The sequence below is a fragment of the Eschscholzia californica genome, unplaced genomic scaffold (assembly GCF_041429995.1).
Source record: "Eschscholzia californica isolate CP2 unplaced genomic scaffold, dmEscCali1.0.p SCAF_3, whole genome shotgun sequence".
Classification (NCBI taxonomy): domain Eukaryota; kingdom Viridiplantae; phylum Streptophyta; class Magnoliopsida; order Ranunculales; family Papaveraceae; genus Eschscholzia; species Eschscholzia californica.
Genome location: NW_028238420.1, coordinates 20,517,872 through 20,532,934, shown reverse-complemented (window position 1 = coordinate 20,532,934; position 15,063 = coordinate 20,517,872). Strand labels below are relative to the sequence as shown.

Here is a 15,063-nt window from a genome sequence, read left to right as displayed (position 1 = left end):
TAGTTGAATTGAATAATTTCAATATAAAAAAGTTTAAATACTTCAAATTGGTTATAGTGGGACTCAACTGCCACTGGCCCACAATTCAATGTCTCGACCACTGAGCGAAGCTCTAATTGATGTCTTCTATACACACACCGATATATATAGGAACAAATACATATATATCAAAAAAGATACTTACAACGCCTGTAGTGGGATTCAAACTCGTGTCCTAACGGTCGGAACGACACTCTAACCTGCGCATTAACCTCTAAGCCAGTGCCTTGATCATATCTTCTTAATACATCAGAAGATATATATTTACATAAACCTATATATATATATATCTATATATCTATTATACAAAACACATCAATATGACTAGGACATAATTAATACAAAATAATGTGACTAGGATATGTGATTAGGACAAAATTAACATGATTAGGACCAGAATATATGATTTACATATGACTTAAATTCTTTTTATTTTCTTAATAATTATTAACCTCCCATCTTTACCTCTACCTCTTCCATTATTAGTTTCTTTGTAATTATTTCTCATTTTAATATGTACTTACTCCTTCCACATTTTCTCATTTTAATATGCACTTATTCCTTTCACATTATATCATATTTTAATTTTAATTACTCCTTTCACATCAATATGATTAGGACAAAATAAATAATCCTAGATGATTAGGATAACCTCATAGACATCTATATAATAAAACAGGTTGAAAAGTGCTGACTGGGACAAACATTGGAGATAAATCCAGCCGTCCGTCCCAGATCAACACTAATGCTCAACCATTAGATCCATCTACTAGCTTCTTGATCAAATTTAGAGTTGATGAATATTAAATGGTGATTATTGCTCATGAAAATGTTATTGAAGTGCATTAATGGTGGTTTATTGATAATGAATTCCTATATTATAACCCCCATCTCTCCCCCAAAATCCATATGCACGTCTTAATGATGTGAACAAATGGTGGTTTGTAATATGGAGAGTTGGCTCATAACCAGTAGATAAATCTAACCGTCTATCTTATTTTGCATCTGTTCGGCCAAATGAGTTTCAGGTTCAAACTCGTCCCTTCATTTTTCTCAAATAAATTGTCTTTCTCTGCATCTCCCCAACTCCTTAATCATCTTTAATTTTCTCCATTAATTGGACTTTCACTATGTCAAAGAAACTGTTCCTCTCCCTCCCCATGTTTCTTTTCTTTAACTCTTCTGGATTTAGGGTTGGGGATCGGTCTTCGAATCAGAGATGCAAGAAAGTAGTGCAAGTAGTGAAGTGGTTTAACAAAATGGTGCTTTTTTGTTACAGGAAGTTATTCTTTTGATGTTCTTATGAATTACAGGAAATTATTCTTTTGATGTTCAGTATATACTTCTCTTTTTTGCAGGAAGAAATGCTTCATTGAAAAAATTACAGGAAGTTATTCTTCATATACTTCTTGCTCACTAAGTGTATGAAGAAATGCTTCATTGAAGTTCTTTTAAGGCTTCAAATCACTTGGTGAGTGTTACATTCACATCTCGCTCAATGTTTTTTAACATTTGCTTGATGAATTCTTTCTCTTTTTTGCAGAGGTTGTGACTACTATATATTATAGGAAGAAATACACTTCAACTTATCTCAGTCAAAAACTCGAACGGTCTTGGAGACATGACTTTTTTGTTAATTTAGACATTCCAGAAATTATATACACAGTCATAATATTTTTTTTTTTGTTAATTTACTGTTAATTTTGCTATATAGATAGTCCAAAAGCTAAACCATGAGTTTGCTTCAGGTCTAACTGACGTCCAGACTAGCCATTATCTCAGATTGCGACGTGTAAGTAAGCAATCTCTTCACGCTCTTTATTTTATTTCCTTTTTTTGCTGATGTATTCAGATTACTCTATAATTTAGTATGTTTTTTGTTTCTCTACCTAAATCCAGATCCTTTTTGGTTCAAATATGTGTTTTATTTTCTTTACCATTTTGTTTAATTTTTTTAGTTTTTGTTTCGATCTTTCAGTTCATCTCTCATTCAGTTAAATCATCAAAGATTACTTTTCTTGAACGGATTGGTAACTTAACCCCCATCAGTAATGGTCGTTCAAGAACTCCTGGACACCAACAATGGACCGATATTTCACTGGATCATGGTAGACCAGCTTCATAAAGGTAATAAAAAAAGGAAATGTCTTTCCCAAAAAAGCATGGAGGCAAATGGTCTTTGCGTTCAATACACAATTCAAGACAAAGAGGTTGTGAAAAACCGAAGTAGCCAATTTTCTCATATTTATTATCCGCAGGCTCATCGCGGTAAACGATTGTACAAGATTAAAACCTTGCCAAATTATAATCATATGTGCAAGATATATGGGAACGAACCTTCCAATGGTAGATATAATCGGTTGGAGAACAATTCAGAATTCTACATCGGTAATCCAGAAGCGGCGAGGGATGGAATTTCAAGAAGGTAAGCTCTCGACCAATAATATCCGTTCAGAAGCAGAAAGGAGGTTTCATATACTATACTTATTATATTTATTATCCAAACATTGGTCATTTATTGATTCCGCATTGTTTATCCTTATCAAAAAAAATTAATTTTATCCTGTTTATGAATCTGACTTTTCCTTACATACTATCACCTTCTTAAGATTATTTGTTTCAACTTATAATCTTTTCTTATTTTTTAGTGGTAGCTATATATGTTAGTATTTTTTGATTATATGCTTAATGTTTGTCCTCTATATGTATCAGAAAATGTGGTGGTGGATCACGAAATAATCCCCAACTTTTGTTGTTCGAAGACTAATTGGACACCACAAATGAATAAGTATTTGATCGATATCATGATAGAACACGTACATATAGGTTATAAAATTGGAAAGACATTTCACAACGAAGAACGGCCGTTCATGCTTGAGTTATTCAACACAAAATTCGGGTCACAGGTGGATAAAGAAGTCCTGAGGAACTGGTACTTGAAACTGCCGACTCAATATAATGCAATGGACAATCCTTTCAGAAGCAATTGGTTTTGCTGGGATGAAACACGAAAATTAGTGATAGCCGATGATACTGTTTGGGACAGTCATCTCAAGGTACATTTGTTTTACCTAACGAGCAAGTATGGTTCACTTTATGCATTAGAACCGTGCCGATTGATCTCCTGCACCAACTTGTGTCACTAGGTCATGTATATTAGATGTTTTGTTTAAATTTGTAGGAGCTTCAATTTCATTTGATCGAACAATAAGTTTGAACGAAAAAAAGTTGACATTTATGACGATTATTTAGGTGTCTTGGATGGAGTCTGAGTTATCAAAGTCGGTCATTGCATGTTGATGATGACCAAGATGTCGAAATTCATTTAAGATAAATATTTCTTTTGTAATATGTTTCAAGCAACTTGAGTGAAAGACTACTAGGGGAAGGAACATAAACCTGCAAAAGGTGGAAAACGTGGAGTTCCCGGAACAATGTCCTTTTTTCTCCATATTTTGTTCCTGAAAAGCTATAATAATCGTGCTACATATTATTCAGAATTTCAATCTTTCAAACAACTTTTCTCATTGGTTTACAACAATCAACTACTTGAATAGAATTGAGAATGAGTTGAAATTTTGGTTACTTGGTTTTGGGCCACATTGCCAAACTACATATTGTGGTCAAATGTTAGATGACAGATTAATTTGTTGCTTATAGTCTATCTATTTTTGTTCATTCTGTTTATAAACACGAGAAGAGGAGGTTGTCAGTAGCTACAATCTGGAATACTAGATGGCTCGTGCTCTTATACTTCTACAGTACGATTATAACATATTCTTCTCTGCAATATCTCAAGAAGCAACAAGACGAGGAAACTACAGATTGACTAACAAGTTAAAGGATGCTAGAATAGTGAATTTTTTCTCTTAATCTCATTAGGTTCCTTCAATCACATATATCCTTTCTTTTCTTTTCTTTTCTTTTGTTGTTACTTCCTCGAAGTTCATTGAATTACAACTCGGTTAGAATTTATTGAAGTTCTCCAGTTATATCTTCCCCTACATTTATTTTTCAGTAAAAAGACCATTATTTGAGTCATGTACAGTCGATAAACTTGAGAAGAAATAATGTAGGTTTTGTTAAGCTTTCACATGGTTTAATATTTGTGAGTGGCTTCTTAGCCACCTCTTGTAATTTGGACATGTGAATATTAAACATATATTCTTGGTAAAAGATTTCACATAATTGACGTTTAGTCAGTTAATGTGCTTACTTGGTAAATCACTAAGGTGATATTTGTTTCTAAAATTGATGAATGTAAAATCAGTTTTAAGACGACTCAATAAAAAACGAACGCTTCCTACACTGCTGATTCGGCATGTAACTATACTTCAAATCATATTGGAGAGTATGTTCGGTGCCTCAGTACTTGGTAACTACATAACGCGTTCAACAAATTGCCGTGCCGGAGGCACGGGTTATACCTAGTCTATTATATAAAACGCAAAGTTTTTTGCTGACTGGGACAAGCCAAAAGATAAATCCAGGCGTTCGTTGCATTTTCTCTATAATCTTAACTCTTGGATCTATTACCTACCTAAAAAAATGAAATTTGATCACCCAATGAAAGAGAGAATGTCAACACCCCTCTCATTTTCTAATCTACACCGTCAAGGGATAGTTCAATGACCAAGATTAATATAACTGTCTCTCCCCATTTACTACCTACATTACTCAGTCAATCTCCAAACGTCCAAAATTAAAGATGGAGAAAATGAGTTACATAGAGAAAAGATAATTGGATTTCCAAACGCCAAAACCATCCCTTTCTTCTTCCTTCTTCTTCTTTAATAGAGTGAAGTAAGAAATTCTTTCTTATTCATCATGTGTCTGTGTGATTTTTTGTTACCACTTTGTCTCTATTTATTTTCTCAATTCATCAGGAGTTTTCTTTTAGTTTTTAGTAATTACAAGGTTTTTCTATTGTTGCAGATTGTATGACATGAACCAGATACTATAGCTTATGATCATCTAATAATACGTGTATATTAAGTGTTTGTTAAAATGTCTCTAACACATAACTGGGATGTTGGGAAACATTTTGATTTTTTGATTTTTTTTCTTTCTTAATGTAAAATCTTTCGTACCCAATGTGAATTTAAAGAATTTAAAAGCATTCTTATTGTTAAAGGATGTTCAACTTTTGTAAATTTTAGTCATTGTAGGGCAGGATACATGTATAAAATAGTTGATGATAGGTACATTTCTTCAATTTTCTTTCTTCCAGTCTCCTATACTCTCTTTAAATGTTACACCTACCCAATGATATCCATGATCCACCAGATCTTTCTCTTAATTTTTATTTTCTTTTGCTCTTCTTTACTGCCACGTTATTCTTGAGTTTTTATTTATTGCAAGATGCAAAATACGAAATACTATTTAGAATCTTTTTCAGAAAAGTTGTGACAAAGTTTTGTTTTGCTCATGCACTTTCAATTGGTTCCCCAATGCACTATGTTACAAAGTTTCTTATTCACTTCCTTGTAACCACTAAAAGTTTGCAATCGAAGATAAGTTTGTGAATGCAAGTAAGTCATATATTGGATAATTATATTTGTATTGTTCGTTAGTCTTGTTGATTTGACGTTTGACATTTATTTCCTCTTTGTTTTACTGTTTTTTTCGTTACAGATACCTGTCGATGAGGAGCATGGAAACTGATATGGAATTGACATTGACTAACGGTCAAAGGTATCCCAGACAACAACAACAAAATGCCTGTGGTGAAAAGCCGCTTGTTGTTGTTATTGGAGTTTGTGTTGTTTTTGGTGGTCGATTGAAACATAACGAATTCAAGGATCTTAAATATCCAAAGGTTAGTTTCCGAGATTTCCACTTTAACTCTGAATTAGTTCTGTAGTTTAGACTAACATTTGTAGTTGAATGACCCATTTACATAACTTCAGACTGGATTCATTACATTGGATAGCTCTTTTACTCAAATATGATGAAATATTTGGGTATACATATTTTTCAATATAGGAATTTACCATTTATTATTAGTATAAATGATATTTATACTAGTTTTTTCTCAGTTGATTTGATGCATAGACGGTGGAAAAGACCAAAAAGTGGTGGTTTCTTATTTCAGTTTATTAAAGGTTAAAAAGCCACTTATGATGTTTTTTTTAACCCAAGATGTTAATTGTTTTTTTTTTTAATATTAATTGCACAAATTTTACGTTACTTTGTTTAAGGTTTTAGTTTCGGGCACTCCATTTTTCGAGCTTGCGGTTATTCTTCTACTTTTACTAATCTGTTTAGGCTTCCCTTGTTTAACGTTTTATTCTTCTTTTAGATTGCTGGTTATTCAAAAAGGTTGCATTTACTTGCTCAGAATCGATGAGTTTCTCTTTTTGAATTTAACTATTCATTCTAACCCGATCATCCATTGTTTTATATTTCTTGTAACAAGTTTCAACATCTTCTCTGGAAAATAATTTTTTAAGCTCATAAGTTAAGTGTTATTTTCAACATCAAATAAGTAATTATGTTGGTGTATTTTCTTCATGCATATAGCATCAAAGACTGAATGTGAAGCACAAAAACAAATTAAGGAGAAAAATAACAAAACAAATGAGTTCGTTCATTGATGATTGATGTTGACAAACAATTCAATTTTTTTTTCTTCAAAAAGTTATGAGTATCTTTGTACCTTGGATTCTCTTCATTCGTCACGTTTGCTTCAACAGTTGGGCAAACTATTATATTGGTTTGCTTCAACAGTTGGCGAACTATTAAAGTGGTTTGCTCACTGACACATATTGGGGTGACAAATAAAAGTTTTGTTTTTCATATGTTTCCATAACAATATGTTCTTATTTGTAAGGATTTGAATGTCGATATACTAACCTAGCCTATGTGTGTTGTGTTGTATTTCATGGAATTCTAACATCATCTGCATAGGTAGTCTTGTGCTATCAAGATTATTCTTTTCGTGATTCGATTAAAGTTAGTTTTTTTATTTTGTTTAATAACCAATTGATTTTCGCTACTCAAACAGTGTTCGGGAAAAGTGGAACGCATAGATGCCAATGATATTTTTGTTTTACTGATTGATTTACATTTGTTTTAAGTTCAAATGGTACTCTGCTGATATCTATGTTATAAAGACTAAGACTGGAAGTCTATTCAAAACAATAGAACTTAGTTGATTTTCCTGAGAAAGGCAGTAGTGGTTTGACATTGATGTTACGCTTTTGGACTCAATCAAGGAACATTTCCCCACCTTTATATATGTCGAGTTTTAGCCGGTAAATGGATGTAATGAAATGTTTTTTTTTTTTTAATTGTAAATCAGTTTTTGACTTTCTGGTAACATGTTTTCTACGGATTTTGTAATCTTAGATTTCATATCCCTATGGATTCATTTATATTGCAAAGTTTATTTCGTTGAGATACCGTTTTTCCTTCTTTTTGACGGTGGAGGTTAAACTTAGCGGAGATGCTTGAAAACTCATACATATTTTATAGTGTTATTTTTCGTCGAAGAAGAAGAATGCGAGTACCATATCCAATTAAATATCTATTATTGTTTGGCTCGACAACTCTATATCGCTAGACAACTTTTTTACTTTTCGGACAACTATATGTTTCTGACAACGAGTTAAATATCTATCACCAAAAATATCTATCATGTGAAATATACAACTTTTTCTTATCCAAGAAGAGGATTGCGAGTACCAATTTTATAATTTCTGACAACTATATGTTGTCTCAGAGATGTTTTTTTGTTGAAATGTTTCGGAGATGCTTGAAAACTCTATCTGGCTTGACAACATTTTTTACTTTCTATCAAAGTTTTATTATTTTTGTTGATTTGCCATATCTAATTAAATATCAAACTCATCATGTGTAAGTTTATAATATTTTCTTAGAGATTTATCACAACTAAACTGTCAGTGCCCTATGGGCACGGGTTATATCTAGTATTATATAAAATACTTAAATTTCTATTGTATAAGACACTTAAATTTCTGGCTGACTAGGATGAAATAAATCTTGCACTTTCATATTTCTATCCAAATATTGAAATTGATATGACATTTCACCTTCCTTTAACCTTCCCTCATTCCTTATGACCTTTCAACACATTAATTCTCAATTTTTTACCCCCACCTTTAGAAACGTCCATGTATCTCTTAAACTGATTTTAATAATATATTCTTATGTAGCGACATAAAACTAAATATTATAAGGGTTTTTTCCCAAAAGCCCCCAAATTTGTGACCGGTTTCCTGCCTAGCCCCTTACTTTGTCAAACATACCCAGATGACCCCCTTTTTTAGATTCCGTTATAAGACTGTTAACCAGTCAACATTTCTCTCTCTTCCATCTCATCACCTCTCTCTGCCACCTCATCTTCTTCTCCGGCGAGGTCGCCGGCCGGCCAATTTCCGGCCGGCGACGTTTAAATATATAAAAAAAAAAATTAAGTTTTCTCTGTCAAAAAAAAAATTTTAATTTCTTTCTCCTCTCTCTCTTTCTAAACTCCGGTGAAAGGGGTTTCCCTTCGCCGGAGTTTAAAGAGAGAGAGAAAACTAAAAAAAAAAAAATTTAGAGACGGAGGAGAGAGAAAACTTAAAAAAAAAAAGAAAATTTATATTTGAACGTCGCCGACCGAAAAAATGGCCGGCCGGCGACCTTGCCGGAGACGACGATGAGGTGCCAAAGAGTGGTGATGAGACGGAAGAGAGATAAATGTTGACTGGTTAACGGTGTTATAACGGAATATAAAAAGGGGGCCATCTGGGTATTTTTGACAAAGTAAGGGGCTAGACAGGAAACCGGTCACAAAGTTGGGGGCTATTTGGGAAATAACCCATATTATAACCAAGAACTCCGAGTTGTAGATGTATATTTCGTCATATCTTAAGGTTTTAGACAAACCTTCGAGATGGGAGCATAAGAACAGGAAGACCATTGTAATCATAAGGTATAAATGTGTATTCATCATCCTTTTGATACAAAAAAAGATGGCCCCCTTTTTTGTTCAAGAACTCTATCGTTCTTATGAACAACCACAAAACTAAACATTATAACTAACATTTCCAGAGTTGAAGATGTATATTCATCATCCTTTTGATACAAAAAAAGACATAGTCATCATCTTGTAAATTGGTATAAATGTGTATCGAATAGTTTTTGTCTCCGTCAAACATTTATTATTTTTATAGTTCAAATTTATAATTTTGAAAGAATATCAGGACAATGTTGTTTGGGAAGGAGGTGAGAACTGAAAATTTAAACTTCTCAAAGGGGCATGTTTTAAATTTGTCCGTTAAGACTATGAGGAAGTAAAGAGAGGATTTAATAATACAAGTGAGGTACTATTGTGGATCCAGTTACAAGTAGTAAAGCATGTTTGTTTAGCAATGGCGTTAGGGAAAGCAGGATCAATTATTGGGTCGAATGAGAATGGTGGTAGAGAGGCTAATCAACGATGGGACACCAATAGTCTTCAAGGGTTGGTGTTAAGGTTAGTATAAATTAAGTGATAAGAATGTCAAGAATTGGTACAGAAAGATATTTTTATTACTTTAATATTGACCCTCAGTTTTTAGGTTCATGATATTCGGTAGTTGCTCTTCAAAGCTGTTTCTTCGTAATTCTATCTTAAGCATGTCTATTTTTCGAATGCTAATGCAGCTATAACTTGCCTGAAAAATTTGAGTTGGAAGACTCAAAAATAAAGATCAGTTAAAGGCACTTATATACTTTTATCTATACGTAAACCTTCCAAAGTTGCACATTTTTTCATCATCAAATTTTCTTTTCAATCCGCTGTTTCAGACCCTCGAGTTTTTTTATTTTTCGTCTGAGATTGTGAATATCATATTTTTTTCATCATCAACTTTTCTTTTCAACGTTTGCCAATTTGTATTTTTACAGCAGTTGTAAATTGTCTGTGCTGAGATTGTGAATATCATATTTTGTGAACTTGAAAGAATTTTCAATAGGGAAGATCAATCACCTCGGGTTTTTTATTTTCGTCTTTATGCGTTTTTTATTACATCTTATTATTTTCGGTGTTGTCAAATTTTATAATAAATGTGTATCTTTTTTTATCCGTTATTTTTTTTATCTGTTTGTTTTTCAAAAAGGTTGAAGTTTATTTTCTATGTGCATGTACACTACGCAAATTCATGAGCCGATGATGATATATTAGGTACTTTAGTCTTGATGATGATATATTAAGAAGTTTATAGACTAAGTGCTTTCGTCAGCTATCAGGCACCTAATTAGCACAATTTTGACTAATTAATTTATAAATGTTTATGTATTTAAAAATGGCTTCAAATATTTTACTGAAACTTTGAACTCATGCACACTAATATAAATGTACTTTTAAAATAAAGACCTAAGTTATAGTTTAACCCAAGACTATTTGTAGACCAATTTTCAGTCAAAGTTTGAGATGATCTCGAGCAATTTTAGAAAATTTGTTGGGTGAATATTTGCAAAAAAAAAAAAAATCCTCTTACCTTCTACTAATGAACCCAGGGGCGGCCCAGGCCCAAAGCGGCTGCTTTGGGCCTCCGTTTTGCAAGGGCCTCAAAACTCATATTTTAAAGGCACCTATAGGTAAAAAAAAAAACTCACCACTCTTTGTATTGTTTGGGAAAGTTAGAAAAACTAAGTTTTAAATAAAATAAAAGGAACTTTCTTTGGACGGGGCCCACTCTAAAGTAATAATGACCTAATTCATTCCCTTTTTTTTAAACATACAGGACTCCAACGAAAACTACTCTACCTCTATTAAATATTGACGGCTACCAAGTCTAAGTCCAACCTAATTTTCTGTCCGGAAACTTTTGGAATTACCTTTTCTAATTTTTTTTTATGCTGGTGTTCTCCTTCTCTAGTTCTCTCTCAGCAAACAAGCAAAAAATTCACAATTTGTTATCTTTCATTCTCTCTTTAATTCTTCTCCATTCTTAACATCAGATATTTAGTTCTCTGACTCTCTCTTACTTTCATTGTTTTAACCATCAATTACTTTTAATTTACTGTTTCCCAATTTATAATAGTTAATTTATTGTTTCCCAATTTATAATAGTTAATTTACTGTTTCCCAATTTATAAATAGTTTGTTGTATCTCTTTTAATACTATTGCTATCCTATTGTTGAACAATAAGAGTTGACAAATAACAACTACATAGTTACTTTGGTAATTATAAACTTGTATGGTTCAACTAGAGTATGTGGTTGATTTAATTAGTTTTAATTTTCAATTTTAGGTCAAAACTCTCACAATACTTTCATAATTTTATTGAAATTAGTGTAACAATGAAGCGCACACATCCATCAGGTCATGCTAAAAGAGAAAAGAAAAAAAGGTTAGAGAAATTGACGAAATCTCAAGAAGGATCCCTAAATAAATACTTTGCGAAAACTATAGATCCGGAAAATTCTACAATGGGTAGTTCTAGTGTAGAACTTACTAACGTAATTGAAGATTCCGTTGAGGGGAATGTCATTGAAGAAATAATTAATGAAAATGTTGGGCATGATAATACAAATGAAGGGCTACAAAACGAAACTATTGTTGAAGAACAAGAAAACGAAAATTATAGTGAAGGATTTGTCAACAAAAACATTGATAAAGCAATTGAAGACAAAAATATCAATCAAGATTTTAGTGATCCAGCTAGTTGGGAAACAATCGATCAACCATTAAGGGACATTTTAGTCGAAAGAGGACCTGTTAGAGTTTTAAGAGATGAAGATGATTTCCCAAAAGATGCTCTTAAGAGACACTTTTCTTTGAAGTTCTATACCCGACATTTATCTAACGGAGATAAACAAGATAGGAAGTGGCTTGTGTACTCAAATGTGTTGGACAAAGTATTTTGTTTTTGTTGCAAGTTATTCAAGCAAGACCAGATGTCATCTTTTTTAGCTGAAGATGGAACAAATGATTGGCGTAATTTGGGGGCCACACTTAAACAACATGAGACGAACATTGAGCATATTATAAATATGAGTGCTTGGATCGAGTTGGAAACAAGATTGAAAAGTAATACAACCATTGATAAGAATACACAAGATCAAATTAACAAGGAGAGAGATCATTTGAAGGAGGTATTGATAAGAATAATTGCACTGGTGAAAACTCTTGCTAGTAACAATTTAGCTTTTCGTGGTAAGAAAGAAAAGATTTATGATCGTAACAACGGGTTGTTTTGTCAATTTATTCAAATGATTGCTGAATATGATCCAATTATGAAAGAGCATGTTCGACGGGTTCAGAAGAAAGAAATATATTCACATTATCTTAGTCACAAAATTCAAAATGAATTGATACTCACACTGTCAGGGGAAATTAAAGACAAAATCATTCAAAGAACTCAGAAAGCAAAATACTTCTCAATTATACTTGATTGTACTCCTGACATAAGCTGCACCGAACAATTGTCTCTTGTAATAAGATGTGTAGATGTTACAACTATTCCAGTAAAGATTGAAGAGTTTTTTATAGAATTTTTGAAGGTGAATGATACATCTGGGAGCGGTCTTTTTAATAAACTTAAAGATGTATTAAATACTCATCAACTTGATTTATATGATATACGAGGACAAAGTTATGATAACGGTTCTAATATGAAGGGAAAACATAAAGGTGTACAAAGAAGATTGTTAGATGAAAATCCAAGAGCTTTTTATACACCATGTGGTTGTCATAGTCTTAATCTTGCTCTGTGTGATATGGCAAAGTCTTGTTCAAAAGCAATAAGTTTTTTTGGAGTCGTACAACGTATTTACACATTATTTTCTTCATCAACTCAAAGATGGGAAATCCTTAAAGAAAACATATAAGTTACAGTGAAACCGTTGTCAGATACTCGTTGGGAAAGTCATGTTGAAGCAGTCAAGGCGATTAGATATCAAGCTCCAGAAATAAGAAATGCACTGGTTCAATTAACAAATACGACAAAAGATGCTACGACGAAGAGTCATGCCATGAGCTTGGTAACCAATGATTTAGAAAGTTATGAATTTTTACTTGGTTTATGCATTTGGTTTGATTTGTTAAATGTAGTGAATGTTGTTAGCAAATTTCTTCAAAGTGAAGATATGCAAATTGATGTTGCTATAACTCAGTTACAGGAACTGATCAAATTTTTTGACGATTATAGAGAAAACGGATTTGTTTCAGCTATTTTAGCAGCTAAGGATATTGCAGATGCCTTAGATATTGAGCCTATATTCTGACAAAAACGTGTCATTCGTAGAAAGAAACAATTTGATGAGGATACCAATGTCACAAATGAAACGACTCAGATAGCTGAAGAATCTTTCAAAGTAAACTATTTCTTATATATCGTTGATCAAGGTCGGATTTCATTGAAGACTAGGTTTGAGCAGTTTCAAGAATATGACAAAAAATTTGGGTTTCTGTTTGATCTGAAAAGATTCACTACTGCGGATGATGAAAGCTTAAAAGATTATTGTCTCAAACTTGAAGGTTATTTGAAGCATGACATGCAATCTGATATTGATGGAACACAATTGTTTTCAGAACTCAAAGTCTTAAAAGTGATTTTACCAACTGGCATAAGGAAAGCAATTGAAGTGCTTAATTTTATCAGTTCTAATTTTAGAGAATTAAATTTTCCAAATGCTTGGATTTCTTACAAAATTTTATTAACTATACCCGTTACAGTAGCTTCTGCTGAGAGAAGTTTTTCTAAGCTAAAGTTGATCAAGTCTTACCTCCGCTCCACCATGTCACAAGAGAGATTGAACGGGTTAGCTATGTTATCAACTGAACAAGATATGACTGAAGAGTTGGACTATGAACGGATAATTAGTAATTTTGCATCTCAAAAAGCAAGAAGAATGTTTTCAAAATATATTTAGCTCATCTCTATATGTAGATTCGGTGCACTTTTTATTTAATAAATAAGTTCAGGTTTATATTTTTTTTGTCAATTTTTTCAAACTTATATGGTTGACAATTTTCTTTTTAGTACTTAGTGTATGAAGGGCCCCATATTTTAGTTCGCTTTAGGCCTCCCAATTGTTTGGGCCGCCCCTGAATGAACCATTTTAGTACATTCACAAACCATTTTGTTTCAAATTATGAAGTTCAGATCAACTTAGTTATTCTATTACATAATTGAATATGTTTGGAATTTATGTGTTAAATTCACCAAATGCATACGATCTGCGTCATATAGTACGTAATTTGTTGTTTGATCGGTTGAAGATGTGTAATCTTAGGAGAAACTTAATTTTCTCATTCGTTGATCTGATATTTTCTCATTCGCTGATCTTAGGAGAAACCAAATTCATTATACTCTACTCTACCTAGGTTGTGTTCTTAGTCAAGTTGGTGATTACATTATTATGATTAGTACCAAATTTTCAGAAAAATCTCATATAAAATTTTTATCACTTACCCGATAGTGGACTACGTGTGACATGATGTGCTGTAATCCGTATATATTTACTGTTAGAAATATAGTCCAATTTAGTCTCACATTGTTCAATTGCTTAAACTTTTCTCTTGTACTACTCCTTCTAATGATCTTATGTAATAGCTATGAGAGTCAATACAAATCACTACAATTCTCTTTTCTTTCATGGTATAAGAGCTTCTAGGTTTTTTTTCTTGGGTTAGTCAATAGAGTCTTCCGCTTGCCGGCGGCGGTAGTCCCATTAATGACTACCGTCCGCCGGACTTTTATCGGTTTTTAGTTCAAGTTTAGTGTTTTTTTTTCTTTCTTTCAAATAAGAGTAGTTCTCTTCTAGTGTTGAGATATAATCATTCTTCAATACTTTTCTCAATAGTATTTGAAGATGATGAAGATTAACAAGAAGATGAAAGATCCAAAGAAGAGTGATTTGTTGAAGAAATCACATGATATACTCTTCAATGATCTCAAGCATTTCAAATGTCAAGTCCTCCCCAACATCAAATCTATGTGTATCCATGGTCCATGAAGTTATATTTTGAGAGAAATTGGAAAACTATTAGAGAGGGGGAAAAGAATTCATGGATTTCTTTGTTAGAA

General features: G+C 32.5%; 1 long non-coding RNA gene and 1 pseudogene across 2 annotated transcripts; both read left to right on the top strand.

The window, feature by feature from the left end:
- The first annotated feature begins 943 nt into the window (after positions 1 to 943).
- Positions 944 to 2,687, top strand: LOC147548964 (uncharacterized). Of its 2 annotated transcripts, XR_015237811.1 has the most exons (5): positions 944 to 1,301; positions 1,398 to 1,510; positions 1,583 to 1,649; positions 1,754 to 1,831; positions 2,018 to 2,687. It is a non-coding gene; the product is annotated as an uncharacterized LOC147548964 (long non-coding RNA). The 2 variants fall into 2 exon arrangements; XR_015237809.1 differs by having other exon boundaries at positions 944 to 1,510.
- Positions 2,688 to 11,332: 8,645 nt separating this feature from the next.
- LOC147548963 (uncharacterized) lies at positions 11,333 to 13,906 on the top strand (annotated as a pseudogene).
- The last annotated feature ends 1,157 nt before the right edge of the window (positions 13,907 to 15,063 follow it).